This window comes from Pelophylax lessonae (genome assembly GCF_965119305.1).
Source record: "Pelophylax lessonae genome assembly, chromosome: 11".
In the NCBI taxonomy this organism is placed as follows: domain Eukaryota; kingdom Metazoa; phylum Chordata; class Amphibia; order Anura; family Ranidae; genus Pelophylax; species Pelophylax lessonae.
In genome coordinates this window covers 9,708,888-9,736,643 of record NC_138778.1, presented here as the reverse complement: position 1 = coordinate 9,736,643, position 27,756 = coordinate 9,708,888, and the positions used below count along the sequence as shown (strand labels likewise).

Genomic DNA, 27,756 nt, shown 5'->3' with positions numbered 1-27,756 from the left:
GAGAAGGGAGGAGACGCAGGAGACTGAGGAGAAGCCGCCGCTGCTGCCTGCCTGCCCTCACATGTTCAAGGTGAGTGAGCCGGCGACCCAGGGGGGGGGGGGGGAGTATGGTGTGCGGGCTGGCGTGATCTGGGGGGAGGGGAGGTATGGTGTGGTCCGTCTGCTAAAGCCCCCCCCCCGGCCCATGGAGCACCAGCCACCACTCGGTCCAAGACACGGGACTGTTTTGGTAAATCCGGGACAGCTGGCATCTAGACTGCAGAATACTGCGTTGTCTTCACTACACTTCTAGCTTGCTTATTGGACAGCAAGGCGGCAGCAAGAGACTGATCAGGTCATCTCTCTGCTCTCTCTTCTTCTTATCATGTTCCTTGGCAGCACATTGGCATGTGGCTTACCTAACTGGCCCTAGTCCTGCTTCTTCCTCTCTCAGTCTGAGCTCTGCTTTACAGGTATTCCACTACGTCAAATTCAGTTACTTGGACGGCATGTAATTAGTGCCGAAGAAACGCAAATATGCGGCCTCTTAGCGGGTGGGCTTTGGTGCAGAGGCCGCATATTTGCGTTCCGCATTACAAACACAGCTGTGCTGAAAGCGCGCGACATGCGTGCTCCTGCCACACTGGAGCTAACGGAAAAGCCAATCACGGCGGTCACATGATTGTAAACCCCGCCCTGCCTTCTGTTACCTGAAACCCCTTAAAGGGCCAGGAGGCATGGGTGTGGGTCAAGGAGTTAAAAAAATAAAATAAACAAAAGATGTATTAACCACTTGACCAATGGATGACCACCGGCACCCTCTGATTGGCTTGTGCTGTCTCTAATCCCAGCACAGCTGGCCAGGGCCGGGACAAGGGGTGGGCAGGAGTGGCGGCTGCCCTGGGCACTGTGGTATCATGTGAGTTGGGGGGGGGGCACCCCAAGTCGGTTGGGGGGACGGGGATTTTGGGGGGTGGCAGGGAATAAAAATTATTCTAGGAGGGGACATTTGGGGAAGTGTGCTAGGAGTGGTAATTTGAGGGGATTTGTGTTTGGAGGGGGGGATGGGGGAATAAGAATTGTGCTAGGATGAGGAATTCTAGGGGGTTTGGGCTAGAAAAAGTGATATGGTAGGGGGGAGGGGATTTCTGCTAGGAGGGGATTTTCGTTTGGGACGGGGAATTTGGGGGGTGGCAGGGAATAAAAATTATTCTAGGAGGGGACATTTGGGGAAGTGTGCTAGGAGTGGTAATTTGAGGGGATTTGTGTTTAGAGGGGGGGTGGGGGAATAAGAATTGTGCTAGGATGAGGAATTTTAGGGGGTTTGGGCTAGAAAAAGTAATATGGTAGGGGGGAGGGGATTTCTGCTAGGAGGGGATTTTCGTTTGGGACGGGGAATTTGGGGGGTGGCAGGGAATAAAAATTATTCTAGGAGGGGACATTTGGGGAAGTGTGCTAGGAGTGGTAATTTGAGGGGATTTGTGTTTAGAGGGGGGGTGGGGGAATAAGAATTGTGCTAGGATGAGGAATTTTAGGGGGTTTGGGCTAGAAAAAGTAATATGGTAGGGGGGAGGAAATTTGTGCTAGGAGGGGATTTTTTTTTTAAGGTGGGTGGGGGGGGGGGGGGGGGATTTGTGCTAGCAGTAATGATCGTGGCTATTTGTGCTAGGAGGGGATTTTTTTTTTTTTAGGTGGCGGGGGGGGGGGGGGGGATTTGTGCTAGCAGTAATGATCGTGGCTATTTGTGCTAGGAGGGGACATTTGGGGGAGGGGGGATTTGTGCTAGGATGGTGGACTGTGGAGAACTTGTAGTGGGAGGGAGAGAATTTGAGTGGGGGGGGGGAGGATTTGTGCTCTTAGGGGAAATTTGAGGGATAAAGGATTTGTACTAGGAGGGGGGATTTATTTCAGTGGGACATATGGGGATTGAGAGGATTAGAGCTGTGGGGGGTTGGGGGGGGGGGCATAGATTCATGCTGGGAAGGGGTTATCAGCAGGGGCAGATTTGTATTGAGAGGAGGAGGAATGAATGCTTAGGTGGTAAGCATGCAGATTAGAGCTTGATTTTTTTTTTTGTTGGGGGGGGGGGGGGGGGGATTTTGCTGACACCTAATGTTCATACATCTTGGGGGGGGGGGGCGCAATTTGGCATGTTCGCCCTGGGCTCTGGATGACCTTATCCCGGCACTGCAGCTGGCGTGCTAGCAGCGCACACCCCCCGCCACCCAGAAGTACGTGATCCGGCACAGGAGGGGCCACTTTGCCGCCATCATGTGGACTGAAAGTGAATGCACAGCTTCCTTATTTTATGTGTTTTATATCTGCTTGTAGAGATTGAAGGTAGGGAGCCCAGGGACGTGTCAGGAACCCTGCTGGGTCTGCTGGCCTCCAACAGATCTGAACTCTGGTATTCCTCGCGTCCGTTCACTTTAACGTTTTCTCTCCAGTCGGCATTCTACAAATATTTTATTGGAAAGGCTAATTAATAACACCTTCCGGGTAATTTATCATTTCATACTAACGAAGCTATAACCCTCTTCCAAGGAGAAATGACTAAACACACATTCATTACATCTGAAGGTTTATGGGGATCATTAATAGTCTTTATCTGGTCTGGGAGCATCTATTCCACTGATATCAGCCTGGCTAATGGATGTCATCCTAACACTTCTATACAAATTGCTAGGGGGGGGGGGGTATATTATTTTAAAGCCAATTAAATGTAGCACCCTCCTAGATAGGTGCTAGGATAAAAGCATTGTTATTTTCCATCTGCTTATCAGGGGAGCCTGATCTGTTAGTTATGCCTGCTGCATGTGTCCAGGTGTGAGTCATTTGGTCTGAGGGAGTGTCCCCACTGTATCCAATAGGGGAGCCTGTTGGACAGTGGAGGAAACCCAACCAGTGGCACGCGGGCTCTTGTGGCAATTCCAGTGGGAGGGCACCACCGCAGTGCATCCTGGGATTGACCATAAATGCTGAGGACACATGTGACAGGGCGTCTTTGGCGGGAATTGTATTAACAGAAAAAAGCTGGTTATGAGTAAGCAATCTTAAGAATCGTGAAACGCGTCAACCTGTCCCATGTCTGTGTGATGCACTGCATGTATTTAAGTTTTATGGGGAATTAAACACTTCCATTTTCATCTTCTTCTGAGTGCGGTCAAACTTTCTCTTTGATTACTTGTCTTTGGCGGGGAGCAGAGTCCCAGGAGAAGGGTGGCGGTTGTCTCTCCTCCTGCAGTCTTAGGATGGTGGTCACAGGCAGTCGGCCTGTTCTACCAGGTGTGGAGCTGAGCCTTGAGGGTCCAGGAGAGCTGACGGTGGAGCTGCAGAGTCAACTGGGAAAAATAGTGTCCATGAGTACCAGGGGGCTTGCCAAGGGGTCTGCCCAGAAAGGGGAACCACTCCAGTAAAGTCAGAGGACAGAAGGTCAGCTCACACAGTTAGTAAGAGTAAATGGGGTGCCAAGTAGAACCCTGAAGAGTAAAAGTAAGGGTGGTGCCAAGTGGGGCCCTGAAGAGTAAAAGTAAAGGGGGTGCCAAGTAGAACCCTGAAGAGTAAAAGTAAAGGGGGTGCCAAGTGGGGCCATGAAGAGTAAAAGTAAAGGGGGTGCCAAGTAGAACCCTGAAAAGTAAGAGTAAAGGGGGTGCCAAGTGGGGCCCTGAAGAGTAAAAGTAAAGGGGGTGCCAAGTAGAACCCTGAAGAGTAAAAGTAAAGCGGGTGCCCAGTGGGGCCCTGAAGAGTAACTCACTACATAGTGGCAAGGTGAAGCAGCGGCCTTGCCGCACTCAACATAGCTAGAAGTCCTAAAGTTGTGCATAGTTTATCAAGTTGGAGTATCCCACTCATCCCTTCTCCTATCCCAAGTTCTAAAATGAAAACAACAAAAACCAAATCCCCTGGACTGTTTCCTGACTGAGCCAAACACTTAACCACTTGCTGCGGCAGTCAGCCCCGTGCAGGCAAAGTGACGTACCGGTACGTCACTCGCCCATGAGCCAATAGGGGGCGAGCGCGCGCCGCCGGAGGCGCGCTCCCACCCCCACTCGTTCACTGGGGTCCCTGCGTGAGTGACCGGAGGCTCTGATGTCCGCCGGTAACTTGCGATCTCCCGCTGGTGAGGGAGAAAGGCAGATGGCTGATGTAAACCAAGCCGCCTGTCATTCTCCCTGGTGTAACTGCAGAGATCATACGATCCTGCTATGTAGGATCGTATGTCTCTGTGGTTACACCAAAAGCCACGCCCCTTTACAGTTAGAATCACGCCCCTAGGGACACACTTAACCCCTTGCTCTCTAATAAAGTTAACCCCTTCCCTGCCAGTGTCATTTTTACTGTAACAGTGCATATGTATAGCACTGATTACTGCAGTAATGTCACTGGTAACCCCAAAAGTGTCAAAAATGTCAGTCAAGGGTCCGATCTGTCTGCCGCAATGTCGCAGTCCCACAAAAAAAATCGCAGATCGCTGCCATTACTAGTTAAAAAAAAAACAATAAAAATTACATAAATCTTTCCCGTAGTTAGTAGACGCAATAAATTTTGCGCAAACCAATCAAAATATGCTTATTGCGATTTTTTTCACCAAAAATATGTAGCAGAAAACAAATTGGCCTAAAATGTTAAAAAAATTAGATTTTTACATTTTTTTGGGGGGGGAATTTCATATAAAAAAAATTTGAAAAATATTGTTATTTTTCAAAATTGTCGCTCTTTTTTTGTTTATAGCGCAAAAAATAAAAATCGCACAGGTGATCAAATACCACCAAAAGAAAGCTCTGTTTGTGGGAAAAAAAGGACGTCAATTTCATTTGGGTACAGCGTCGCACGACCGCGCATTTGTCCGTTAAAGCCACGCAGTGCCGAATCGCAAAATAGGTCCTGGTCAGGAAGGAGGTAAAATCTTCCGGGGCTTAAGTGGTTAAAGTACTAAGACTTCACAAACCGTTGCTGTGGGTAACCCAGGGGAATCCACTTCAAGCAGCTCCCAAGGGAGTAATGCTACACAAATATCAGCTTTCGGCAGCTTAGTGCCCCATCACACTGATTAAATGTTTTCTGATTGGTTGCCGTTAGCTTTAACTGGTTATCTTGGAGAAAGAAGGAGGTCACTGGTTTTTCCACTGGTGGAGACTTCATCTGGCCAGTAAAAAAGGGACTTATTGCCCATGTTATTAATAAGAAAGGTATTGTAGGGCTGGAATTTTGTTCCAGAAGAGATGGTATTGTTAGTCCTTGTCTGTCCTGAGTTGTGCAAAGGATTGTTGCGTGCGTAGTCACAAATATTGTGCGATGACCAGGCGGTGGCTCCCAGCTGCCGGCAATGTGGTGTTGGATCCAGTACAGACTCTAAGCTAAACCAGTCCTGAAAAATGATTGCACCCCAGAGAGACTATTTATAAACTTTAACCTTCTCAAGCATCCCTCCACTGAAAATAATAGATTCCACTGTGCTTTCGGTGGAGTACATTATAGATGAAAGCTCATAAAATTCATATAAATTGGTCATGATATCTGAAAGATAGATGTCTGTGGGCTATTTCCAGCAGAATCAAAAGAAATGAGAAGTGAAATTACAGAGAACAGCACTGTAAACGGGCAATGCGAATGTAGAGCAGGAAAGGAAGATTCTGGAGATTATAACTGGGCCACAAACTCCCTAGGATGATGACAACCCGAGAGCTACAGAAGAGTTGCTCGTGTACTATAACTAGACCCTGTGAAATTGGGTTGCAGTCTTCTAGAAAGTATGGGGTAGGACGAGAGAAACTGGTAAGAGATGTAGTGTGGAGTAGGGGTCGGTAGGACAGGAGAGATGGGTCAGAGGCATAGTGCAGAGAAGGACAACAGAAACAGGGCAGAGATAGAGTGTGGACTAGGACAGGAGAGATGGGTCAGAGACAAAGTGTGCCATAGGACAGGAGAGCCAGGTCCGAGATGTAGTGTGGAGTAGGAAATCAGAGATGGGCCAGAGATTTAGTGTGGAGTAGGAAATCAGAGATGGGCCAGAGATGTAGTGTGGAGTAGGACAGGAGAGATGGGTCAGAGACGTAGTGTGGAATATAGGAGAGACAGGTGTGAGACTTTGTCTGGAATAGGACAAAAGAGATGGGTCACAGATTTATTGTGGAGGAGGAAGGGGAAAATGGGTCAGAGATGTAGTGTGGAGTAGAACAGCAGAGATGGGTCACAGATTTGGCGTGAAGTAGGACAGGAGAGATGGGTCAGAGACTTAATGTGGAGTAGGACAGGAGAGGTGGGTCAGGAACATGGTGTGGAGTAGGACAGGAGAGATGGATCGGGTATGTAGTGTGGAGTGGGACAGGAGAGATGGGTGAGGGATACAGTGTGGAGTAGGACAGGAGAGATGGGTCAAGGAGGTAGTGTGGAGTGGGACAGGGGAGATGGGTCAAAGACATAGTGAGGAGTGGGGCAGGAGAGATGGGTCAAGGACGTTGTGAAGAGTGGGTAGGAGAGTAGGGTCAGGGACGTAGTGTGGAGTAGGACAGGAGAGATGGGTCAGGGGCGTAGTGAGGAGTAGGACAGGAGAGATGGGTCAGAGACGTAGTAAGGAGTAGGACAGGAGAGATGGGTGAGGGTCATAGTGGGGAGTTAGACAGGAGAGATGGGTAAGGGACATAGTGAGGAGTAGGACACAAGAGCTGGGTCAGAGACGAGGTGTGAAGTGTAGGACAGGATAGATGGGTCAGGAACATAGTGAGTAGTAGGACAGGAGAGATCGGTCAGGAACATAGTGAGGAGTAGGATAGGAGAGATAAGTCAGAGAAGTAGTGTGAAGTAGGACAGGAGAGATGGGTTCACGGGTATAGTGATGAGTAGGACAGGAGAGAAGGGTCAAGGGCATAATGAGGAGTAGGATAGGAGAGATGGGTCAGGGGCATAATGAGGAGTAGGAGAGATGGGTGAGGGGCATAGTGAGGAGTAGGAGAGATGGGTCAGGGGCATAGTGAGGAGTAGGACAGGAGAGATGGGTCAGGGGCATAGTGAGGAGTAGGATAGGAGTGATGGGTCAGGGGCATAGTGAGGAGTAGGACAGGCGAGATGGGTCAGGGGCATAGTGAGGAGTAGGACAGGAGAGATGTGTCAGGGGCAGAGTGAGGAGTAGGACAGGAGAGATGGGTCAGGGGCATAGTGAGGAGTAGGAGACGAAAGATGGGTCAGGGGCATAGTGAGGAGTAGGAGAGGAAAGATGGGTCAGGGGCATAGTGATGAGTAGGATAGGAGAGATGTGTCAGGGGCATAGTGAGGAGTAGGACAGGAGAGATGGGTCAGGGGCATAGTGAGGAGTAGGAGAGGAAAGATGGGTCAGGGGCATAGTGAGGAGTAGGAGAGATGGGTCAGGGGCGTAGTGAGGAGTAGGACAGGAGAGATGGGTCAGGGGCATAGTGAGGAGTAGGACAGGAGAGATGGGTCAGGGGCATAGTGAGGAGTAGGAGAGATGGGTCAGGGGCATAGTGAGGAGTAGGAGAGGAAAGATGGGTCAGGGGCATAGTGAGGAGTAGGATAGGAGAGATGGGTCAGGGGCATAGTGAGGAGTAGGATAGGAGAGATGGGTCAGGGGCATAGTGAGGAGTAGGAGAGATGGGTCAGGGGCATAGTGAGGAGTAGGAGAGATGGGTCAGGGGCATAGTGAGGAGTAGGACAGGAGAGATGGGTCAGGGGAATAGTGAGGAGTAGGACAGGAGAGATGGGTGAGGGGCATAGTGAGGAGTAGGAGAGATGGGTCAGGGGAATAGTGATGAGTAGGAGAGGAAAGATGAATCAGAGATATAGTAATAGTAGATGTCTTGTGTCACTGACAGCACAGCTTAGCTGAAAGAAGCAAGGATTGTTTTTTGCTGAAATTTGAAGGACATGTAAGTGAAAGTGACACGTTATATTAAATGCCTCCTTTCAGAAGAAAGGTTTGCATGGTACCGCGTATATGCGTCATGACACTCGGCATCCAAGAATAAGCTATTTTCATATTTTCAGATATTTTCTCATAGTATCATTTAGCAGTGATCATGGTCAGCCCAGAAGCGTGGTCTCACAGGATGATTGAAGGGACTCCAGCAATGCCAGGATGATCAGACTGTCACAAGTTTAGGATCTGACTCTCAAGAGACTAATTGGAGGAAGCTCAGATAAAGACCATGATGGAGTAAAATGGGTCAAATCCGGCAATTTGATTGGTTGATGGAAACATTAAAGTTACCAGCTGTCTTGCTTTAGTGTCATTCAAACCAGGCCCATGGGAACATGTGCCACCATTCATTGATGGTACCCGGAGATGGCCAATAAACTATCAGAGGAATGCAGCCAGCATTAGATAATGTAGATTGAGAGTTACTATCAGAGTCCTGCAGCCTGCAGTACAGTATCAAGTCAATTCTAGGTACTTACACAGCTTGAATTTAAAACAATACATTTCATGATATATTAAGGATAATACAGTTGCATTCATTTTGGCTTTTATAGCTGCTTGGAGTTCAGTTTTATAGGTGATCTAACCAGACATTTTTATTGGCAGAACCCCTTAGACTTTTCTGGCTAATAAAGGTAATGGGGGTAATGTTGCCTCTTAGATGGGACTTTTACCTTTAAAAGTTGTAATGTGGAGTTCGGATCAAAATGCACCTGCAATGAGAGAACCATAAGGGCTGTTGTTGGCCTCCTTCGAAAAATGCTAGTATATGGCTTATGCTTCCTGAGTGACATGTAGGCAGGTGCAGTCTATTTTCTCCACTGTGGGTGGCGCTCAACCGCAGCAGTTGGAGGGGAAGTCAAAGGGAACTTGGTTCCCTTTATGGTTTCCTGGGTCATTGAAGAAGCTCTCCGAATGGATGCTGCCACCCCATGTGACTCTGGCAGCCATCTTGGGTCAGGCACAGCCTATTTAGGGCCCTTGCTCCCAGACTTGGCACGCATTTTGTGTGTGTGTAGTGTAGGGACTGGTCACTCACCTGACAGGGACATTGATTAGTGGTAGGGAGAGGTTACAGACGAGTAGGGAAAGGAAAGGGATATGCTATCCTTCCTGGAGACCTCCCCAATTGGGTAGAAACCAGCCAGGATGCAATCAGCCCCCTCAAGGCAGACACTGTCGGCACCTCAGAGACCCACTCTACTACACAGCGCTGATACATTCCGTGAGTGTTCTCGGTTGAACCCTTGAGGCTTGTTGTGAATTATTGAACTCTGATATTAAAACAAGTTATGTTCTTTGCAGCCGGATTCTGAGTTTTTACTGCTGCCGCAACACACTGCACCTCCTCACTCACAGACCTGGAACAAGTATTCCGATCAGGACTTGGTGAGGAATCCTTTTCTGCGTCCTCATTCCAGGTCAGTAACTCTATGTACCAGAGCTGCAGGATCAACATGACATTCAGGCAAAGAGCCTTTTCAGGAGGGTTCAGTGAATGCAGACATGACATTTGTGTGTATTCTGTGGTGAGATAACATTGTTAGACAAGACATATATAATGACATGTATGTGAATTGGTCACAGTCATGAAACTCTCATGTTTAGGACACGTCTCAAAGATGTTGAATCAGATGCACATTGACTAGGAAGAGGGTGGTGACATCACTGTAGTGTTGTGTTCCCAGCTCATCGATGACCAGGTGAAACGAGTGTGAGCAAAGTGCTGCATGTTGTGGTGGAGAGTGAACACACAGAGTCCGAGTTAGGCAATAATGTTATATTGTAGAAAAGGTTCAACACTAGTATTCAGGCCTGGTGGGAACGTACACCTGTCCGGAGCCACCTACGAACTGTGATAGCAGTATGAAGAACGGAGGAGCAAGATGGCAGATGCCGGAGTGAGCCAGACTGCAGGGGCTATCCCACGTATTGGTGGAGTTCCTGCTGAGCAAACTGAGTGGGACCCTAGGGTGTGACTAGTGCCCCAAGGAAGTCTGGCCCTGTGCAGCAGAGGAGACACGGAGCATCTAGGACTGGTATGTAGCAGATGCTTGAATGTGTCCATGCGGCAGCGGGCATGGGGTCATTGTGGGCACTGCGATGACATGTTATTACAGATGGAACAGAGTGATTGCAAGCCCAGAAGACTGTATGTAAGGAACCACTCAGGAACTGGTGACACCTCGTGTGGGGATCCCTGTTGGAAGAGGATGGAGAGTGTCGAAAGTACCGCTTGGGCTGGAAACCAGTGATGCAAACCCGCACTACTATCTGCAAAACCAGGGAGACCCACGTCTCAGAGGTGCAGTGCATGCAAGTTGTGAGGGCCAAGCAGCGGCCGCAAGATGCATCAGCAACCGTAGCGACAATTGACAGTCTAGCTCTTACAGAGGCAGAGAGGAATCAACCGGCCCAGAAGTTGAAGGCTTCCAGTGCGTCCAGTGAGAAGTAGGCCGGGGCCATTGATGTCACCCAGTTTTCAGCATGCTTGTGGGTCCCTGGAAGGGGGAATCGATGACTGGAAGTCAGAAGTGGAGACTGAGTGGGACTGGGGAACTGAGGAGAGAAGAAGCCCTACGAGTTCCAGTTCACTCAATGGAGACCGAGGCAGCCGTCGCCCCTATGCAGTGCGTGAGGAATTTAGGGTTCTGTGAGGCTTATGCCACTAGGGTCCCAGATCTGTCCCCACCTCGCAACCACACTCAGGCTTGGACCCAGAATGAAGCTTACTCCTGTCTGATCAAGAGGGGGGAGACCCTATTCACCCCACCTGGGAGAGGAGACAGGCAAAAACTTCCCAGGTTCTCCAGCTTTCAACTCCTTATTCAGAGGAAGGTGGCCATGGAATATAGGTACGATCATCCATATGCTCCCCAGGAGGTAATGGAGGAGATCGAGTATAAGAGAGGGGCTTGATGTGAAGAATAGGGATGATCGAACTTTTGAAAAGTTCGATTTGACCAGAACACCCGAACTTCCCGAAAGTTCGGGTCCGGATACCAGAATCCCATTGAAATCAATGGGACCTGAACTTCGGTAATCAAAAAACACAATTTTGAAGCCCTAAAACCCAATAAATGCCCCTAAAAAGTGCCTAGGGTTCTGGGTCATGCCCCAGGGACTATTAATCACACAAAAAAAAGTTCTTAAAAATTGTCCTTTTTGATAGAGAGCCAATTATTGAAAACATTATTGAAAGGCGTTTTTTTGGGCATTTTTTGGGCGTCTTTGGAGGCAGGCATAACATCTGAACTTCTGTATAGGGGTATATATACACACACACATATATGTATATATACACATACACACATATAGGTGTGATAGGAGCGGAGCCCTATGCCTGCAAATAATTTCATTAGCGCAAGCATAGGGTTCCGCTACTTTCACACCTATATGTGTGTATGTTTATATATACATATATGTGTGTGTATATATACCCCTATACAGAAGTTCAGATGTTATGCCTGCCTCCAAAGACGTCCACAAAAAAGCCCAATAAACACCTGCAACAAAAACGGCCAGGTGTGAAAGGAGCGGAGCCATATGCCTGCTCTACTGCAATTCTAAGACAAATGATCTTTTTTTTCTGGCGGTCACCCTGACATGGAAGAGTTTGGTCACCCTGCCATAGCAGTCAGAGTCAGTTCACCCTAAACTACACTAAGGTCACCCTGACACCTAACACTTTCCCTACAGAAACTAAATTGTTGAATCTAACTATAGTGGTATATAGTACCCTAACTACACTAGATATCCCTTTCCTCACACTAATAATTGCTAAATTACACTTTTGAAGCAGGAGTAACAGAACTGCTTCCACTCTCTTCCACAGCCCCTGTATTACAGTGCTAGAGATTTGGCGGGGCTATGTTATATACTGGGGGGCGTATTCCCTACTGATTGGCCTCTAAACCCCCTAGTCACTCCAATCACATTCCTAGCATCCTCCTGCCCCCTCAATTGGCTTTTACTGATGGTTCTGGTCCAATCACGGGCTTTTAAAGCCCAGTTCCTGTCCCATTGCATTTTGGTCGGTTCTGGTTGCCGATTTCTGAACTTTTTCCACAAAAAGTTTGGAATTCGGCCAAATTTCGAACCGTCAATGTTCGGGTCGAACCGATGGTTGACCCGAACCGTTCGATCATCCCTAGTGAAGAAGCCATTTGGGACTTTCTATATGTTCCCAAACCAAACCAGAACAAATCCAAGCCTCAATTATGGGATATCTTCCTATCTGTCAAGGCAAATTGGAATCTGGGGTGGTCCATCTACATTGACCGAGTGGAGGTCAACCACTCAGAAGGAAAAGGCCTGGGCCGTCAGTGTTCTAACTCCTGAGGGAAAGATCATCCACATACCTCATCCTGATCACTATTACTGAGGTGTTCCGAGTTCTTGTTCCTGTCAGAAAGTTGAGCTATCAAGGGGCTAATTAGTCTGAAGAGTGTGATGTGTTGATTTAAAAGAGTTAAAAAGGGGCTAGTGTGCCTGAAGAGTTCCTTTGACACTAAATTTGCTGTTAGGGCTGGAGACCCTATTCCCAAATCCCTTTCCCTTCTGCTTGCAAAAAAAAAAAAAAAAAGGGGATCAGTGAAACTACTACAGTTTCTTCACTTGAGAGAAGAACTTTTGCCACAAAGAACTTCTCCTATTAAAGCCAGGGGCTGCTACCTGGAGGGGGCAAACCCCCTAGTTTACAGAAACTTCCTATTTAAAGGACTCTTTGTGAAGATCTTCTTGACCTTGGGCCACCATTGCTGCTAAAAAGAGTGTTGAAACGGACACTTTGTGAAGATCTTTTGGGCCAACGGGCCAGGGTAATTAAGTGCAGAGAAAGGAAATTTTGCGAAGATATTTTGTTTAAAGGACACTTTGTGAAGATCCTTTGGGCCAGTGGGCCAGAGTAATGCTGAAGGAAACTTTATGCGAGTTGCTACCTCGTGAGAGAAGGGTAGCGGCTCATTGCCTCTTCGGAGAGAGGGATGCCAGAGTGAAGGATCCCTTGAAGAGTGTTTACTGAGACTCACAAGTAAGGCAAGCTTTGCTAAGGCTCCAGCAGAAAATAGCTTGCCACCAGGAGAGGATGTGTTGCCTCGGTGTTCCAGAAGGAAAGGACACTGTGAGCACCAGTCGGGTGGACTCCACATTTCTTCATCCTAACTTGTGGGTCTGACTAGAATTGGAAAGAGTCAGTGCCCTGGTATCTGAGAGGGACTGTGCCTATCGCTAGTCCAAATGGTTCCCAGATGGAATCAGTAACCATGTATAGTTAGTTAGATTTGCAGGAATTGTTCTGTTTTGTCTATGCTACTGCGTATTGATGCTGTATACAGATCCACTTTGAAAGCGCTTTTTATTTACCTCATTGTAAGTGTTCTGAACCTTTCATAAAAAAAGAGAACAAGGAGTAGCACAGTTGCTACTCCTTGTTCTATTTTTTATGTGATATTTGTATTATCATTACTTGTGTTCTCAGAAATACAGTAATTTTTAATATACGTTGTCTATTTCAATAAAAACTAATTTTTTATACATATATGCTTACTTAGATCTGTTAGTCTGATGACGGTATCCCTTTAAAAGTCCCCCCGCCCCCCCTCTCTTTTCTTTTTCCATCATTAGTATTAGTGGCAGGAATGGTTTCCCATCAGTGGGAGGAATAGTGCATCATCATTGGTGTTAGTGGGAGGAATAGTGCCTCATAGTTGGTGTTAGTGGGAGGAATAATTCCCATCATTGGTGTTGGTGGGAGGAATAGTTCCCATCATTAATGTCAGTGGGAGGAATAGGGCCCCATCTTTGGTGTCAGTGGGAGGAATTGTGTCCCATTTTTGGTATCAGTGGGAGGAATAGTGCCCCATCATTGGTGTCAGTGGGAGGAATAGTGTCCCATCATTGGTGTCAGTGGGGGGAATAGTGTCCCATCATTGGTGTCAGTGGGAGGAATAGTGTCCCATCATTGGTGTCAGTGAGGAATAGTGTCCCATCATTGGTGTCAGTGGGAGGAATAGTGCCCCATCATTGGTGTCAGTGGGAGGAATAATTCCCATCATTGGTGTTGGTGGGAGGAATAGTTCCCATCATTAATGTCAGTGGGAGGAATAGGGCCCCATCTTTGGTGTCAGTGGGAGGAATTGTGTCCCATTTTTGGTGTCAGTGGGAGGAATAGTGCCCCATCATTGGTGTCAATGGGAGGAATAGTGTCCCATCATTGGTGTCAGTGGGGGGAATAGTGTCCCATCATTGGTGTCAGTGGGAGGAATAGTGTCCCATCATTGGTGTCAGTGAGGAATAGTGTCCCATTATTGGTGTCAGTGGGAGGAATAGTGCCCCATCATTGGTGTCAGTGGGAGGAATAGTGTCCCATCATTGGTGTCAGTGGGTGGAATAGTTCCCATCATTGGTGTCAGTGGGAGGAATGGTTCCCGTCATTGGTGTCAGTGGGAGGAATAGTGCCCCATCATTGGTGTCAGTGAGAGGAATAGTGTCCCATCATTGGTGTCAGTGAGGAATAGTGCCCCATCATTGGTGTCAGTGGGAGGAATAATGTCCCATCATTGGTGTCAGTGGGTGGAATAGTTCCCATCAATGGTGTCAGTGGGAGGAATAGTTCCCATCATTGGTGTCAGTGGGAGGAATAGTGTCCCGTCATTGCTGTCAGTGGGAGGAATAGTGTCCCATCATTGGTGTCAGTGGGAGGAATAGTTCCCGTCATTGGTGTCAGTGTGAGGAATAGTGTCCCATCATTGGTGTCAGTGTGAGGAATAGTGTCCCATCATTGGTGTCAGTGGGAGGAATAGTGTCCCATCATTGGTGTCAGTGGGAGGAATAGTGTCCCATCATTGGTGTCAGTGAGGAATAGTGCTCCATCATTAGTGTCAGTGGGAGAAATAGTGCCATAAAGTTGATGTCAGCTGAAGGAATAGTGTCCCATTGTTGGTGTGAATGAGAGGAATAGTTTGGAGCTGGACCCTAATACAGGGCTCATCTCCAAAGAGGGGAGACCTGGTATTCCTCAGGGAAGTGCGTCCCTGTTCATCTCACAGTACTATGGAGTGGGACACAGGGGATGGAAGGTTACAGCAGAACTGATAGTCAGAGATTTCTACATATTGCACCTTCCCTCACTCTGTAACACATTTGTGGCCCGATGCATTGAATGCATAAGGAACAATCCTAACATTCCTAATAAACCCTCACATGATCATCTGCAATATCCTACCTCACCTTTCACACATCTACAGATTGATTTCACCCACATGCCCAGGGTAGGTAAAAGTCAGGGGTACCTACTTGTCATCGTGGACATGTTTTCCCGCTGGGTAGAGTGCTGTGTGACAACAAAAGAAGATGCTAGAACTGTAGTTGAACTCTTAACTCTGGAAGTGATCCCCAGGTGGGGATGCCCGGTCCAGATAAATTCTGATAATGGGCCAGCATTCATATCTAAGGTCTGTCAGGAGCTTGTGAAGCTACTTCAGATTGAATGGAAGTTTCACATCCCATACCATCCCCAGAGTTCAGGGATCATGGAGAGGATGAACAGGACCATAAAGGACAAACTTAGAAAAGCTACAGGAGGCACTTATAAGTGGAAGAATTCATTGCCTGCCATTCTGGCTGAGATCAGAATGACTCCCTCCAAGGCCACTGGTCTTTCCCAGTTTGAGATCTTAATGGGTAGACTATTCCCTACTCCCTGGACTAAGAAACCTCTGGTGACAGAGAGAGGGGATTTGGAGCAAATACAGGAAGAGTATTGTAAAAATTTGATTGAAAAGTTAAACAGTATATATGGCAATGTGGCTCGCACTCTTCCTTTGCCTTCACAAGAGCCGACCTACTCCCTGGCAACGGGTGATGTAGTGGTCATTACACAGCTGAATTGGAGCAAGAAACAAGAGTACTCCTTTGGACCACCAACAACAGTGATTGCAGTGACCCGGACCGCTGTATTGACAGAACAAGCTAACACTTGGATCCATGTAGGTAGGGTGAAGAAGATTCCCCTTAGGCCTGAGAAGCAAGACACAGGTAAAGGAGGTGAAGTAGGTGTTTTAAAACCTTGAAGAGTGAGTGAAGTAGGTGGTACAGACTCTGAAGAAGATGTCCTTGCTACTCTTGACCCAGACCTCTGGGAAGACACTTTGCGGACTACTTCTCTTAGTGATGATAGTGTTCTTGCCCACGTGGATCGTTACTAACTGTATATACAGCCCAGATGACTTGGGCATGATCAGCCCCATTTGTGGGTTATCCAGTGTCGACAACAGGAGAAGAAGAGAATTCACTTATAATGATGTAGAAACGTTTAGTGGAAAAATAATGCTGCTTAAGCTTAAGTATATTTATGCACAAAGAACAGGATATGATAAATGTTGGATCTGTAGTAAACTGCACCGCGGTACTGCTAGGATTCCCCTGATAGCTTCCCCCTTGAACATCTCCCCCTTACTTAACGGAACCCCTCCGATATTTTTGACGAACAGCTCAGCTGTGTATGGCAATGACACTATATCTTTCCATATAGTCAATAAAACTCACTCTCCAGACTGGTGTTTCAGGCTAGGAAACATATCCATTAGGGGAAGAGGGGTGTGTAGCGAATCAAAGTTAAATTTCTCCCTCTCGCCCAGATATGTCATCTGCATACAGCACCAAGGATGCAGTACTAAACAGAACTTTGTTCGATCTTGTGGTTGAGAACAGAAACCCTACTCTAAGAAAAGTCATTGCTCTCCTGACACTTGCAGGATACTCCAGCACTGCACAGAGGCTCCTGGGTACCCGGCCTATCTCACTAGGGAATAACACTTTATGTCTGTTGTGGGAAGGTCTGTTACCCTTGGATACTCCTGAAAGCCTGAGGGTGGTGTTATTTAGCTTACTTAATACCTATAATGGGGGTCCTGGGGGGAATAGGAGGAGAATACCAACATCTCTTTGAAGCAAGGCCCCATCCCAAGTATCCACTTAGACACAAGGAACAGCGGGAACTGTTCACAAGTCAGGACAAAAGTTAGGCCTGGTTCCCATCATGGACGGGTTGGGGAATAGAGGTAATGACTAGATTGAATAACTATTTGAGTATCCTAGGTGAAGTAATGGAAAAGAACTCAGCAGATATTAAGCTCTTGAGTGTCGAACAGCGAGCGATCAGGAAACAGAGATCCAGAATTTAGCTATAGAATCTATGAGTGCAGCCTTGACAGGTTTATGTTAAATGACAGAGGAATATGAATGCTGTACATGGATATACAACACTAGCTTCGAGGTTCCTGATTATTATGACATAATCAGTAAGCACAGGGAAGAGGTCACTATCCTCCAAGATAGGGCCAGGAAGATAGCTGTAGAAGGGTGGAACCCCTATTAAAGGCTTAGCTGGGTTTGGTGATTTCTTTGGAGGAATTTTCTTATGGTTCAAGAAAGTTGGCACTTTGATATTAATGTGTTTACTTTTTCTCCTCTTTCTTTATGCAGTGTATAGATTTGTTATTTTTTTTATCAGCAGGAGACATAGCTATGGGTCTCCGAGGAAAATCACGTTGTGATTTAGGAGGGGATTGTGGGAATTAAAGGGTTAAATTATATTCTTGTTCTCACAAAATTGCCTCAAATATAATATGGCATTTTTTTGTGACATTCTGTAGTAACATCTGATGGATTAGATCAGGCATGTCCAACCTGCGGCCCGGGGGCCGCATGCGGCCCAGAGCCCCAGGCAATGCGGCCCACTGCCCCCTGACAATTTATTTATTTTTTTGATGGGGAAGAAGGAAGTCGGGTCGGGGGCACGACCACAGCGGCTTCCAACTAACTGTAGGCAGAGGCTGCCTCGGAAGGGATCATCCTCTAGTTGTGTTAAATTAGTGCTGGGGGCGGCAGCGCTGGAAGGGCGCGGCAGCGTTTTATTACTTATATACCTTAACTACAGTTTATATTTTATATGCGGCCCGAGAAAATTTCTCTACACTCTTTGTGGCCCAGAGAAGCCAAAAGGTTGGACACCCATGGATTAGATAATAATTATTGTTTGCAATGCTGAATAGAAGATTCAAAGTGGACTTTGATTATAGCAAGTTTGGAAAATATTATGCTGTATGTAAGATGGGATGTGTTGCATCTGTCATGCTTTGATTGGTCATCATAGAAGGTGGCACCGTATGTAATATTCTGATTGGTTGAGAACTCTTGTCCACCCATACTTCATTTCTCATATAAGCCTCAGACGCCATCATTAAAATTGGAAACACTTTTGAACTCATATGCCTGCGTCTTGTCTCTTCATTGTGTGACTCCGATATCGTAAGAGGGTCTCACTGGTCATCCAAGGAACAAACATAATTAAAGCGGAGTTCCGGCCTATTTTACAACTTTAGTGATTCCTGGAGTGCTCACTATGCTGATCAACAATAGGGCATTTTCAATTTTTTTTGGGGGACCCTTACCTTATTTTCAGGGTATTTTTGATTGTACTTCCTCCTTCTCCCCCCTCTGTGGCTACAGCCACCGACATCACTTCCGCCTTTGCACTGCATCCTGGGAGCTGTTTGTCATCACTCCCAGGAGGCTGGAATCAGGAAGAACTCCCAGAACACTCCCTGGAATCAGGAAGAAGGACACAGCAGATTACACTGCGGCTTCAGATGCCCACATCCAAGATGGCCACGCCCAGACAGCATTTTTAAAAGTAAGATTTTTACTAAAATCCAATACCGTGCACCTGGTAAGTATGAGAATAGCTGTTCTGTAAAGGGCGATGGATTAGTATTATATGGGTATTTTTAGTTAAAAAAGGTATTTGAGGCCAGAACTCCGCTTTAAGATTGCCTTTCAGCTGCAAAGGGTGGGCCAACTCAATATTGAACCCTGCGAACTAAGACTTGGATGCCATTAAAGTTTATACACGTATAACGGCAGGTATCCCAATACTTTTGGTAATATAGTGCATCTCACACTGATCTTAGATAAGTGATTTCTCCCTAAATGGACGCTATGAATTACCATCAGTAAAGTAAGTATCTGCTGGCAAAGTGTGAACATTTATAATTAAAATGACATTCCAAGACACTGTATCAGACTGGCAGTGACCACTTCAGATGTAGAAAGGTGCGCTCTCTGAAACATTGCAGGGCGCTTAGTCTGGATTGTATCAGTGATGTCATAGGCCACATTGTCCCCTCTCCAGGGAACACCATTTGATTAGCAGAACACAGCTGTGCTATGCTGGTAATGATTACAGCGGAGGATAATGCAATGGCCGGCGATCTGGACAGACTCTGTGTCAGAACAGAATCTTATTATGATCATTGGGAATTGGCCATCCTAAGACTTCCTCATCCGCTGTCCGTTATTTGCTGCCTAATCACATTACTGGGGCCGCCTGTTCTCCATATCTGAGACTGCGACATGTCCCCTCTTTTCTCATGACACACACATCACCTATTCACTAAAGGAGAACAACCCAAAGGCTGACATACCATTGGTGCAGAGTGTGCAGCAGAATGTGCAGAGAGTACAGGGGCCTTATGGGACTTAGGAAACCATTTATACTAAAAGTGGGTCATATGGGTGTTGGGACCCCTCCCCTTGTATCACCGACCTGGATATGACTCACGTCTATCTGTCACGCGATACACAGTAACTTCAATTTAAAATCAATTTAGTTGTCCAACAGTTTATGGTGGGCCAAAAACTGGTCTTGCAGAGATGGTCTACATTGTGTGTCTATATTGGAAAAGGACATATAGCAACCCTCATAGAATCTGGGTGATTCTGCCTACATAAGAAAGGCACATATAGAAGCCTTTTCAAAATTGGATAGCGCTATATATATGGGAAATTTACATATAGAAACCTTCAGTAAAATGAAGCCCCACTCTTGCCTGTCCTAGCAAACTTTCCTTTGCTGAGCACTGACTGGCTGGCAGCAATATAATGCCCAGCATGTGCCATGCTGATTGATGTCTGAAGGTTAAAATATCTCCACTCAGGGTCCCAAGTCCTACATATTTTATTAGTATTGGCCCAGGGAACAAATGTCCCCCAGCTTCCAGCCTGGTTCTTGTTCAGAACAAACACCCCTAGCGTGACAGACCTAGTTGGGACAGGAGCTTTTGGAGAGGACTGGGAGCAAGCCTCCTACCCACTGACTATGGGCCCTGGCATTTAAGGGAACACTACTCTTTGGTGTACGTCTTGAGGATCTGTGGAGTGGTCTTGTTTTTGATTCAAGTTCATGTCTCCCCAAAACACACAGACTCTGGGAACTGGAGGTTCCATAACCATATTTAGGGCCTCTAAGCCTCAAACCAACGATTGTAGATGTTAATCTCAAACCACTGGGGTCCCCTGCCATATTGTGTTTATTGTAAGTAGGTCTCCTGCTATAGTCTGTTGCCTACTAGTCTGAGGAGGGGGGAGATCACTGTATTGTTAATTGTGCTAATTAACTCACCTATTGTCTGCTAGCAAACTACTGTGGGGATGTGTTTATACTTGTATTAATGTGTATTGTACTTTATGAGCTCAATGCCGGCAAGTCTGACCTAAAGTGGGGATATCTGATTAATCACAACATTGTCTAGGTGACTAGTTAATTAGCTAATGTCAAATATGTTTCTGGTTACCGTTTGTATTGTTAGGGTAATATGATCAGGATGGGACTGTCATCCTGTGGGGTATATATATTTTATTTTTATGTGAGTTTGCTCAATAAAGAGTTCTAGTTTTGCAGCTAAACGAGTCCCGTCTAGTTCTTGGTTGCAATAGGCGGCTATAATATCTGATATCTATGTTCAGACTGGAGGAAGCAGTATACTGAGGGAAGCACTTAAACGGAATGTGGGACGGTTCCATCACACTTAGCACTAAGAGGACTTCTACACAACCCAAAATGTTCGAGCAATGAGAGTCAGTTGGAATCTTCAACCGGAACGCTCAGTCGGTGCAGCCCTCTTTAGATGGGGAAATCTGAAAGAAAACTGTAGAAAAACAAAAACAGGAGGGTGCAAACGCCTAGTGAATTACCAAAAGATTTCTTAAAAAATTACCAGTAAAGTCAAATGCATACTCACAAAATAGGGAAAAATTTAAGTTTTGTATCACGCCAATAACAGTCCAGTGATGGTGATGTGTCACCCAATCCAATACAACACAATGCCGGATAGTTAACATGTTTCGGGGGATGCATCCCCTTCCTCAGAGCTGAGAAAAAGGGTGTGTTCCCTGAAACACGTTAGATTTTTGGCATTGTTGTGCATTGGGTGGGGTGGCACTTCACCATTACTGGAATGTTATCGATGTGATACAATGCTCACATTTTTCCCTATTTTGTGAGTATGCATTTGGCTTTACTGGTGAAGTGTTGCTAAACCCAGAACCTGTATTCACTATATCTGATCTCCCACAGTACACAGAACATGGAAATGCAATTTTAGTAAAAATAAATGGACAAATACCTTTCCTCATCCGCAGTATATAGCAGTCTTGTGACTCGTATCAATTCCACGTAAAGCTTGTCGGTGGAGTTTTCATTCTTCCCTGATCCTCTGTCTGGACATATCTGGACAGTGCTGATTGGCCCTGTGCTGATCACATGAACTCTCCCAGGAACAAAAAAAAAAAACTCTCTAGCAATACACACCAAACTGAGCATGTGCAGCTTGTCCCCTAGCTCTGTAATTGTCAGGTTATTTTTTGGAGACAGTGAAAGAAGATGAGGATCAGAGGAGACAGGATCCAACAGCCTTTTTAGACAATGCAAAGAATTAACCCCTTAGGTTCCATAGTGAGTATAACAAGCATGCATTATTGCATATTCAGACTGATTTTATTTTATGGCGCTTTTCCACTACATGGAACCGAACGGTTCGGCTCGCTTTTGTGCTTTTCCACTGCTGGTACCGCATGGTACGGTGTAGGAACGGTTCGGTACAGTACGGTACGGTGGCGCTTTTCCACTAAATGGAACCGAACGGTACGGCTCTCTAAAACAGTACCACCTCGATTGTGGTTCCAAGAGGTACCATACCGGTACCATATCCCACAATCCTTTGCATGCAGTCACTACTAGCCACTGATTGGTCAGAGAATCGTTGTTATCCCACCCACTTAACTTTAGTACTACTTTAGTGGAAAAGCAAACCATACCAAACCGTACCGAACTGTTCCAACACCGTACCATGCAGTACCAGAAGTGGAAAAGCAAACCGGGCCAAGCAGGGCCGAGTAGAGCCGAGCCGGTACTTGCAGTGGAAAAGTGCCATAACTTTTTATTACATCTTTTGGTATGGCACTAGGCATTTGTGCCCTCTTGTTTGTGTTTCTCCCAAGGCTGGTTCTTCCCTGATCAGAGTTATCATTTCTACAGGTAAGAAATTATTTGATCCAAGGAACTGAGCTAGCTGACCATGGAGAGGTCATGAGGGCGTTACACAGAGAGTTCCTCCAGACCCGAGCAGGAGGAATTGTGAGAGGATGAAGTGTAGGGATTTTAGCCTCTTCAATAACAATGTATCTACACGTACCCTGAGGAGCTGAAAACACCCATCCAATCAGGCCATCGTCTGGTGACTTCTCCGCCTCCAGTAATAAAAAATGATAGGAGTAATAAAAGCGGTCAATGTATCTTTATCAATTTAATAGTAATAATGAAACATTACAAGGACATGGTTTCCATTCTCCACAAAGATAGAGGAAATAATAAAAAACAGAGCAGGTCACTTCTTCAGGTAGCGAGACGGCTACAAACATGTCTGAGCGAAGGAGAGACGACCAGTGTGACACATATTGCAAATTTCTCTTCTAACAGTCCAGGAACAGCACGGACAGGAATGGACAGAAAACATTGCGGCTCCCCTTCCTAAACATTTTCCTGGATGCTTACATGGGGGGGAGAAGACATGACTCTTCAAGCAGGTCCCCCATACGCACACTGGAGGCAGCGAGTCCACAGACGTCTGTAAGATTGGTTGTGGGACTGTTGTGATGGGGACAAAACATAATACGGCATATCCCAATCACAGACACCAGACCACCCTCTCCCTGGTGAGTTGGTTGGCTAGCATTTTTCAGATCCATGGTGACCAAGTGGTGCATGACGTAACGTGGAACTCCAGGTCAAAGTGTCAGGACGTAGACCTGCCGTCATTCTCCCAGAGCCATCAAATTAGATTCAAGCCCAATTCCAGTCAAAGCTTTGAAGTAGTAAAGAGGGGTTAACTCTTTTTAAAATAACCCTAAAAGATGGTTTTGGTTGGCGCTCGGGCTAAAACTGTCTTCCTGGGCAAGCGTTACCCTGATTGATGACTGGAGGAAAATATGACATTTCTAAGCTCTGACACTTTAACACATAAAGCCATTTTTTGAGCCTGCTACCAGGAGCCTTATGGAGCTTTTCCACTGCATGGAACCTAACGGTTCGGCTCACTTTTGTGCATGGTACGGTGTTGGAACGGTTCGGTACGGTACGGTACGGCGGCGCTTTTCCACTACATGGAACTGAACGGTATGGTTCGCTTAAACCAGGGGTCTTCAAACTATGGCCCTCCAGTTGTTCAGGTACTACAATTCCCATCATGCCTAGTCATGCCTGTGAATGTCAGAGTTTTACAATGCCTCATGGGATGTGTAGTCCCACAGCAGCTGGAGGGCCATAGTTTGAGGATCCCTGGCTTAAACAGTACCACCTCGGTTGTGGTTCCAAGAGGGCCGTACCGGTACCATATCCCACAATCCTTTGCACGCCACCTTGACTGTTTGTCACTACTAGCCACTGATTGGTCAGAGAATTGTTGTTATCCCACCCACTTACTATTAGTGGAAAAGCAAACCGTACCAAACCGTACCGAACCGTTCCAACACCGTACCATGCGGTACCATGCAGTGGAAAACCAAACCAAGCCAAGCAGGGCAGAGTGGAGCCGAGCCGGTACTTGCAGTGGAAAAGTGCCATTAGCTGCCACAGTCCCATGATAAGTACATTCTGGAGGCAGCCATGTCGTGGCTACGACTATGCTACAGCCAATAAATTCACCAGAAGATGGTGTTGCGTGAAGCCCTCCTGGTGATGTCACCTCTCCCTGGTGAGTTGATTGGCTAATGGCGCTTTTCCACTGCATGGAACCGAACGGTTCGGCTCGCTTTTGTGCTTTTCCACTGCTGGTACCGCATGGTACGGTGTAGGAACGGTTCAGTACGGTACGGCAGCGCTTTTCTACTGCATGGAACCGAACGGTACGGCTCTCAAAAACAGTACCACCTCGATTGTGGTTCCAAGAGGTACCAAAAAACAGTACCACCTTGATTGTGGTTCCAAGAGGTACCAAAAAACAGTACCACCTCGATTGTGGTTCCAAGAGGTACCCTACCCGGTACCATATCCCACAATCCTTTGCATGCAGTCACTACTAGCCCCGAATTGGTCAGAGAATCATTGTTATCCCACCCACAGCCCACCAACTTAACTTTAGTACTACTTTAGTGGAAAAGCAAACCATACCGTACCGTACCGAACCGTTCCAACACCGTACCATGCGATACCAGCAGTGGAAAAGCAAACCGGGCCAAGCAGGGCCGAGTAGAGCCGAGCCGGTACTTGCAGTGGAAAAGTGCCATAACATTTTTCAGATCCATGGTGGCTAAGTGGTGCAAGCTCTGGAACCATTGTGGGCCACCTTGATATATTTCACCAATGAGGATTACCTCGTTTGATGGAATCTTTACTGTAGATGTGTCTGTTGTTCCATTTCCACTGACATGGTATTTCTGATAGAACAAAAACATGGAAATATTTTTGGAGACAAAAACATTCAGATATATTGGAAATGTGGGTAATGCCTGGCAGGGTGTCCACAGACTGTCAACAACCTCTGGTGGCCACGGTTCTAAAGGAGCCCATAGACCCAAGACACCATTCGGGTGAATGCGTACAGATTCAGACGGCAGTTTTCTCAGGCAGGCTGGATATTTTAGCTGATTGACTATTGATCCCTTAATAATTAGAAGTCATTGTGCTGTGAGGGGCCAGAGAACACCTCCGGCATATGGATGGATGGCTTTGTCTAGTAAAAAGGTCTTTTGGCAGTTGGACAATCTCTTCACAACGCCATCTTATGTCTGTGGACCCCTTTAGTTCTGGCTCCAGAGGCTGCATATCACAGGACAGTTGTTGCTACAACAGTTTTCAGGCAACAAAAGTACATTGGGTGAAAGTAAACAATACATAATACGGTCACGGCCATCTTTGAAAGCGCCATTTTCTAAGAGCTCCACTATTGAGCGCCCACCATATGTCCACTACAGAGAACAGGGAATGAGTGTGAATACTCACTGACACTTTACTGGCCACTAGGCTTTTTCAGATGCTACGGGAACTTATTAGGCGTCTCCATCACTCAGCACAGTGTCTCTGAGTATCGGCATTCCTGTTTAGTCTCTACAGTAATTTATGCACACGTGACAGTGGCAGCACAAACGTGGAAGGCTCAGAACATCGGGCCCCACGGCTCCACACAGGGCCCAGGACATGCAAGGAGAGTTGCACCAATTGAATGTTTTTTTCCAGTCACAGTTCTGTCACTTTTTCCGTGCATTGTGACCGGACACAGAGTGCACACGTACACACGACAGAACACGACCCTCAGCAGCGTTATCACAAGAACAACATGACACTGGACTGTCATCCATTTATATATAATATATAAGTAAAATAAAATTTAATGACTACATAAAAAAATAAATATGTCTTTGATACCTCAGTTATCCGAACTGATACATGTGGAGCATTTTGTGCCCCAAAATAAATAAAAAATAAAATATTTTTTTTTCTGGCCATCTGCTGCCCGTCACATTCTTAATCAATAATTTAATAGAAAGGTACAGAATTGTGTACTTTGGTATTATGTGTAGAAAGGATTTCTGTAATGTTAGTTAGAATGTTGCTTATGGCTTCAGTAGTTTATGTTGCAGTATCCTGGCCTCATCCGCCATTTACGTCCCATTGAGGAGAACGTCCGATCAATGTCGCGCCTCATCCGCCATTTACGTCCCATTGAGGGGAACGTCCGATCAATGTCGCGCCTCATCCGCCATTTACGACCCATTGAGGGGAACGTCCGATCAATGTCGCGCCTCATCCGCCATTTACGTCCCATTGAGGGGAACGTCCGATCAATGTCGCGCCTCATCCGCCATTTACGTCCCATTAAGCGGAACGTCCGATCAATGTCGCGCCTCATCCGCCATTTACGTCCCATTAAGCGGAACGTCCGATCAATGTCGCGCCTCATCCGCCATTTATGTCCCATTGAGGGGAACGTTCGATCAATGTCGCGCCTCATCCGCCATTTACGTCCCATTGAGGGGAACGTCCGATCAATGTCGCGCCTCATCCGCCATTTACGTCCCATTGAGGGGAACGTCCGATCAATGTCGCGCCTCATCTGCCATTTACGTCCCATTGAGGGGAACGTCCGCTCAATGTCGCGCCTCATCCGCCATTTACGTCCCATTGAGGGGAACGTCCGATCAATGTCGCGTCAGCATTTTATTTTACCTCGATGACCATCCGTCCCCGGCCAGGCTGCTTGTTTCTCTATTGACTGTATGTGGTGTGTAATGTGTAGGTCACCCTTGTAATAGGGACAATTTCTGGCCCTTCTTAAACACCTGAGAATTGTGTAGACTGAAGAGAGCTCCTCATCCTGTCCCTGCCTAACCCTCCTCTGCATCAGATTTGTAACTGTGATTAAATGATAAGCGGTGTATGGGGTAGAACTTAGACCAGTGGTCTCCAAACTGTGGCCCAGGGGCCTTACGTGGCCCATTGCTTGCCTTTATCTGGCCCTTAGTGCACTATTCCACCAACTGACACCAATGATGGGGTACCATTTCCCCTACTGACACACACAATGGCCTAACTGGTGTTTATTCATGTAAAATAAAAGAAGATATACCCACAAATAAATCAATCATATAAGCATATCAGGGTCCACAGTGGACACAAAGCGATCAGGTCACTGTTCCCAGCAAGCCGTAGGACCTTCCAGATGGCTGGGGCATTTTGAGGGGAAATCCCCCCTTTCTCAGAGCCAAAGGAAGATGGGATCTTCCCTCAAAACACGTCAGCTTCAGGAGGGTCCTACGGCTTGCTAAGAGCAGTCTCGTGATCTGATCGCCTTGCGTCCACTGTGGACCCCAATATGCTTTTAGAATTGATTTGTTTGTGAGTATATCTCCTTTTATTTTACATTAATAAAAACCACTTGGGTAATGCCCAAAACCGGTGCGCCCTCTCCTCTTTTTCTTACAGTGTTTCCATTGGGTTTTTCCCCCTGACCCCTAGAGGGCAACAAAGCCTGTGTGTCCATTGGAGCCATCAAGATCCTGTGGTACATCCACCACTATTACATCACCCTTGAGCGCAGGCGACTGTTTTTGTGTTGACACTCTCGATGGGGCACTATTAGTCCTTTTAAAACAAATGGTCGGGTACTCATCCTGGGGCATTTTCTACACCAGTGGTTCTCAAATCCGGTCCTCGGGACCCACTAACAGGCCAGATTTTAAGTATTACCTTGGGAGATGCAGACTAGAATACTGCAATCACTGAGAAGCAAATGAGATCACCTGTGATGTAATTTAGTTATCTTGCAAACCTGGCCTGTTGGTGGGTCCCGAGGACCGGATTTGAGAACCACTGTTCTACACCCACTAGCCACAGCCCAGCCCCCTAAAGCCTAAAAGACAGTACATTGGCCTTTTGCTTAGAAAGTTTGGAGACCCCTGACCCCAGATCAGTGACTCAGGAGTTACATATGGTCTCATTGTCCTGTGATGTT

General features: G+C 46.7%; 1 long non-coding RNA gene across 1 annotated transcript; it reads right to left on the bottom strand.

Annotated features, from left to right (window-relative positions):
• Window positions 1-22,535: 22,535 nt before the first annotated feature.
• Window positions 22,536-23,180, bottom strand: LOC309567029. Its single transcript, XR_014225913.1, has 2 exons — window positions 23,023-23,180; window positions 22,536-22,960 (listed from the first exon to the last, which is right to left on the bottom strand). It is a non-coding gene; the product is annotated as an uncharacterized lncRNA (long non-coding RNA).
• Between the last annotated feature and the right edge of the window lie 4,576 nt (window positions 23,181-27,756).